Raw genomic sequence first — 6,867 nt, 5'->3', positions numbered from 1 at the left:
AGAGTCCCCGGCAACGGCGCCAAAATTTGATATGCTCAAATTAAATCCTAGAGCTACTCTCTCCTTCGTTTGAGAGTTTAACAATAGGACCAATCTTGTTGCTCCTTGTGTGAGGTCTAGGAGGCATGCACCTGAAACACCAAAGAGAAGAAAAACAAGAATGTGTAAGTAGAAAATAAAAGGAAAAAATTAGAAGAAATTAAAAACTCAAATCTAATGGTAGATCAAAGAGTCCCCGGCAACGGCGCCAAAATTTGATATGCTCAAATTAAATCCTAGAGCTACTCTCTCAAATTAAGAGATCACTGTGGTACTTAGGGGTCGAATTCCACAAGGACTCAATACTACACAATAAATTAAAGAGTTTATTGATTACGCTAAACAACTTGATTTAAATTAAGAAAAGCAATGCAAAATATTAAATAAAAGTTGTGTAAATTCAGATGATCAAAAAGCTAGGCCTAGGGAATTTCTCAGGAAATTATGAAATATCAAATCAATAAATTAATTAGGATTCAAGCAATTAAAATCAGATCCAGAACTCTAAACACTTTCGTAAAATAAATCAGTTCTCACTGCAAATATTATCTAAATTTAAAACCAGAAAATCCATATCTCTTTGTAAAATTCTAGGTTAAAAATCAGCTTTGAAAACAGGTTTAGATTGTTCACAAAATTACTAAATCAAATCTCTTTGCAAGAAGTAATTTTGCTCATAAAAATGTTTTATCAGAAAAATCAACTATATTCTCATATCAATTTATTTTCCTAAGTTATTAATTCTAGGTGATCAATCAAGAATTAATATGAAGAACAACCTATGATGAAGATCTAGAAAGATAATGAATCTTAAATAAACAGATCTAGTAAATCATAAAATTCCTGTGAAAAACCGTGAACCTAACAAGCAAACTACTCATACATATTCAATGAAACACAAATCATCATTCTGAATAATAAGCAATTGAAATTAAAAGAGTAAAAAGGGAGTTAATGAATTCTTCTCTCAAAGGAGTTCAGATCTCTCTCTCCCAAAAGCTCTCAAAATCTCACAGGGTTGCAGAAAATAAAACTTGCTAGAATAAGACTTAAGGGTTTCTAAAACCTAAAATATTATATATATGTCCTAAAATACGTCAGGGACTTTTATTGTAATTATGGAAGACTTCGGGCAAAATTTGTAAAACTTCCAATTATGAAGACTTGAGTTGGATTGTCTTGGTGTCGACTGATGCTCATTTGGTGTCGATCGACGTTGGTCACATGATCAGACTCCAAATTGATTTCTTCCGGTTAAATGCTCCAAAATGATCCAAATCGCTCCATTTCGCTTCTTCCGTGCCAAAATCCTAGAAAACATGTTAAGATTCTAAAACATCCTAGAAAACAAATCAAAAGACTCAAAAAGTACATTTATATCATGGTTAAAAGCCGTAAAAACCATGATATATAAATTATGGCATGCGGGTTTAGGTCCGATGAGGAGCCAATATTATTGCGTGCAGTGTAAGGCCTAATGAGGAGCCAATAAAAACTCAAGGTTGAGACCTATGAGTAAAGGAAAGTCCAAAAATCGAGAGAAAATAATGTCTGGAACGTGAGTCTGTCGCCTGGAGGTAACCTTCATAGATCGGTCGAAGGAGATATGGGCCATGGAGACAGTTGTATGGGAGTCCTTGGCTGATGGTTTTTCGAGATTCGAGGACGAATCTACGTTAGTGGGGAAGAATTGTAACATCCGCGAACAAAATTGTGAGATTTTTGGGAGAGTTTTGATTGACACTAAGGTGAGTGCCGATCGACACTATCAATTTATGGTTCGACCGGTTTATTTTAAATCGTCGAATTGGAGCGATTTTGATTAAGTGGAATCCCTAACCGGGGTAAATAAGTTGGAAGTTTTACCTAGATTTCGGGGAAAGCCTACTTTTGTCGATTCCAGAGAGAAACAGAAGGGAGAAAAAGTGTGTTTGAGAGTTTTGGAGTTTCTTGGAGATTTCTTGGCTTTGATTGTGAGATATNAATTCTTCTCTCAAAGGAGTTCAGATCTCTCTCTCCCAAAAGCTCTCAAAATCTCACAGGGTTGCAGAAAATAAAACTTGCTAGAATAAGACTTAAGGGTTTCTAAAACCTAAAATATTATATATATGTCCTAAAATACGTCAGGGACTTTTATTGTAATTATGGAAGACTTCGGGCAAAATTTGTAAAACTTCCAATTATGAAGACTTGAGTTGGATTGTCTTGGTGTCGACTGATGCTCATTTGGTGTCGATCGACGTTGGTCACATGATCAGACTCCAAATTGATTTCTTCCGGTTAAATGCTCCAAAATGATCCAAATCGCTCCATTTCGCTTCTTCCGTGCCAAAATCCTAGAAAACATGTTAAGATTCTAAAACATCCTAGAAAACAAATCAAAAGACTCAAAAAGTACATTTATATCATGGTTAAAAGCCGTAAAAACCATGATATATAAATTATGGCATGCGGGTTTAGGTCCGATGAGGAGCCAATATTATTGCGTGCAGTGTAAGGCCTAATGAGGAGCCAATAAAAACTCAAGGTTGAGACCTATGAGTAAAGGAAAGTCCAAAAATCGAGAGAAAATAATGTCTGGAACGTGAGTCTGTCGCCTGGAGGTAACCTTCATAGATCGGTCGAAGGAGATATGGGCCATGGAGACAGTTGTATGGGAGTCCTTGGCTGATGGTTTTTCGAGATTCGAGGACGAATCTACGTTAGTGGGGAAGAATTGTAACATCCGCGAACAAAATTGTGAGATTTTTGGGAGAGTTTTGATTGACACTAAGGTGAGTGCCGATCGACACTATCAATTTATGGTTCGACCGGTTTATTTTAAATCGTCGAATTGGAGCGATTTTGATTAAGTGGAATCCCTAACCGGGGTAAATAAGTTGGAAGTTTTACCTAGATTTCGGGGAAAGCCTACTTTTGTCGATTCCAGAGAGAAACAGAAGGGAGAAAAAGTGTGTTTGAGAGTTTTGGAGTTTCTTGGAGATTTCTTGGCTTTGATTGTGAGATATGTTCCTGTGGACTGGAGATCTGGTGCTAGGAACGAGAGTGAAGCTTTCTAAGAGGTTGGATTCGTCGGTTTTGGTCAGAAACTTCCTGCTAAAGAGGTGAATGCATGACCATTGTTGACCTAAGCCTGAAATTCCTTTGTTTTGCTTCTTTTATGTCTGTTTGTGGTGTTTTCTTGCTTGTTGGTTGCTTCATGATTCCAACAGCTTCTTTTGGCTTTTGGGCGAGCCTTGGTCACATTGGAGGAGGTGGTACGTAGATTCAACTTTCGGCTTCGAGCAGAATACGTGTCCAGAGTCGGTGTCGATCGACACCAAGATATTGACGGCGCAAGGACTTGGGCATGTGTCGGCGCTAGGATTTTTGGGTCGAAGAGGGTTGTCGGTCGACACTGGGAGGCAGTTTCGGTCAACACTAACCCTTTCAGCAAGCGGCTGATACTGGTTTATTCTGGTTTGTTTGTTGTTTGTTGATTGTTGAACATTGGATTCTCAGTTGCTTGTGTTTATAGCCCAGTAGATGGGAGGATTGTCTCACTGAGAGTTTATGACAATACTCATGCATCTCAATTTGTGTTTGTGATGCAAGTAAAGACAAAATGTGATCGTGGAATCAAGACAATGATAGAAGAATGTTCTAGTGGATCGATTGGTTGTTGTATGGCTTCTATTAGGTTGCTAGAGTTAGGTCTTTAGAATGCTGTCTAGGATTGTTGATTCTTTGGTTTATGTTAAAATGATTTAGTGGTTTAGTTACTATGGAATTACTAGGTATTGTGCCCCCGCGATATCGAAGGGAGCTCATTTTAATAAAGTAGTTATTACAAAATTTCTTTAATTATTTATATTTATTAAGATAATTAATAAATATAAATACAAATTTTTGAAACTTTCTTCAAATATTAATTAATAAATATTCTTAAAAATAATGTTACCTTCACATGTAATTAAATAAATAATAATTAATGCTATAGACATATGATTAAAAAAATCTTTACAATTAAATAAATAATGATTAATACTACAAACATATAATAGAAAATTGCATTTTTTAATAAAATTTGATGTACACAAATCCAAATATCTAAAAAAAGAACATAAAGAAGAGTTGTAATGAAAATATGACATTTTATAAAAGAAAATGTTAGACGGTTATAAATATAAACAATCAAAACAGAAATATACGATAAAAAAAACAAACAAAAAGTTGCAGTTGTTTGAAAAATAACTTTAATTTAATTAAATGACAACAAAAAATTATTTAATTATATTTTAGTATCATAGACTCAACCATAAATATCAAATTTTCCAAAAGTTGCAAAGGGTTCACAATAGAAATTGAAAGCTTTAATGGTTCATCAAATAAACTAAATTTGTCGTGGTTTAATTAAAAAGGTTGTAATAATTCATCTAAATATATTTTTGTAATTAAAATCTAGTAAATAATAATTTATGAAGATTTTATCCAAGTGATGTGATGTTAAATATTAAATATAGCAAATGTTGCAATGATTCAATTAAATAGGTTAGAATAATTTAGTTTAATATATTTTAATAAATAAAAATTCCTAGTTTATGAAGAATTATACTCAGATACTGAATATAATTAATAATTACTTCATCTGTCTCTAATAGATTGATGTTTTAATATTTTTCTTGTTGCTAAAAGATTGATGTTGTACATTAAGATACTAAATTAATTTTTTTACATTATATTTTTCTCCACATGACACGTTATCTAAGGTTTATATTTTCTCTTTCTACCAAAAAGTAATTATAAATTAACTTATAGATAAAATTTATTTTTTTCTTAATATATGTGAGATGGTCAAAACATCAATCTGTTAGAAACATAGGGAGTACAACGATTCATAAAATAAATCAAAATTGCAATAGATTTCTCATAGTGATGAGAAGCCATTTTTACATCATTGTTAAAGTTATGTATGTTGATAAATAATTTATAGAGTAGAGAATGACGTTGAAAATTGAATTTCAAATTATTTTGATTCATCATATTATGAAGAGACGTAAATTTTTAAAGAGACGCAACCGTAGAAGTTTCTGTCAAAAAATAAATAAATAAAATATTTGATGAAAAGGTATACCGAAAAGATGCAATTGTTATTTGCATTTATTCAGATTTATGAAAAAAAATCTGTGTTGAATAGAAAGTTTGATTATTTTCTAAAAGAAAAACAAATATAAAAAATTTTAAAGATGTGTACCTTTGAATTGAAAAGAAAGTTTGAAAATTTCACAAAAGAAGAACATATATATAGAGATGTTTAAAGATTGTTAAAAAAAGAACAAATATATAGATATCTAAAGATGTGAACATTTGAATAGACACAATTCTTTGTAAGAGACACACTTTTACATTCAACAGATGCAATTTTTGTAAAGAGACACAACCATAGAATTTTATGTCTAAAAATAAATAAATAAAATATTTATGAAAATGTATAAAAGATGCAACTGTTCTTCGCATTTATTCAGCTTTATGAAAAATCATTGTTGAATAGGAAGTTTGAAAATTATGTAAAAGAAAAACAAATATATAAATTTCTAAAGATGTGTACCTGTGAATTGAAAAGAAAGTATCAAATTTTCACAAAATAAGAACATATATATATATGTATATATATATATATATTTTTTCTAAATATATATATATATATATATTTATTTTTCTAAAAATGTTAACATTTGAATAGACACAACTATTTGTAAGAGACACAACTTTACATTCAACAGATGCAACTTTCTAAAGAGACGCAACCATATAATTTAACTGTTCTTCGCATTTATTCAGATTTATGAAAAATCATTGTTAAATAGGAAGTTTGAAAATTATGTGAAAGAAAAACAAATATATAAATTTCTAAAGATGTATACCTGTGAATTGAAAAGAAAGTATCGAATTTTCACAAAATAAGAACATATTTATATATATATATATATATATATATTTTCTAAAGATGTGAATATTTGAATAGACACAACTGTTTGTAAGAGACACAACTTTACATTCAACAAATGCAACTTTTTAAAGAAACGCAACCATAAAATTTTTTGTCAATAAATAAAATATTTTATGAAAATGTATAACAAAAATATACAACTGTTTTTCACATTTATTCAGATTGCTATTATTATATAGATTTATTGGTTATTGGATAATTGATGGATGATGTTATTGGTTTATTGATGTTAGTTGTTGTGTTTATTTAGGATTAGGATATTAATAAGTACGAGATCTCTAGTTTATTATTGAATTAAAACAAAAAATGGGTCAGGTCGTTTTTAAGAAAATTTTGTTATGTAGTTTTTTTTTGTTTTCTGATAAAAATTTTTTTTATATAGTTGTTATTTCGTAGATGATGAAACTCGTTTTCTGGCTTTGAATCACATGGATCATTTTATTGAACTACACATTGATAGTTGCATATTAAATATTTGATTCCTTACTAAATTATAGGTTCAAATCACGTTGTATATTAGAGTTTGGATCCCTTTTGTGAGGTTAAATCCCCTCGAAAGCTCTAACATAATTAATATTCATGAGTTCGTTCAAAAAAAAAAAAAAAATTAATATTCATGAGATGAGAAGGATAAGTGGACCATACGCCATCTAGAAAGTCGAATGGTCAAAACTGGAGAATCAAAACGTTATTAAGAAACAAAAAGAGAAAGAAACACCAATCGGATCTTGATCCTTTTGAGGGATGTTTTGTCCTTTTTCTTTTTTTTTCTTGTTGTTGTTTTGCTGTCATTCTCTTTGTTTTATTCTCTTCCTCTAAATTGTTTGAGTGTTGGAGAC

Source organism: Camelina sativa, chromosome 19 (genome assembly GCF_000633955.1).
Source record: "Camelina sativa cultivar DH55 chromosome 19, Cs, whole genome shotgun sequence".
NCBI lineage: Eukaryota > Viridiplantae > Streptophyta > Magnoliopsida > Brassicales > Brassicaceae > Camelina > Camelina sativa.
The sequence above is the reverse complement of the archived record's forward strand: the minus strand, read 5'-3'. Positions refer to the sequence as shown.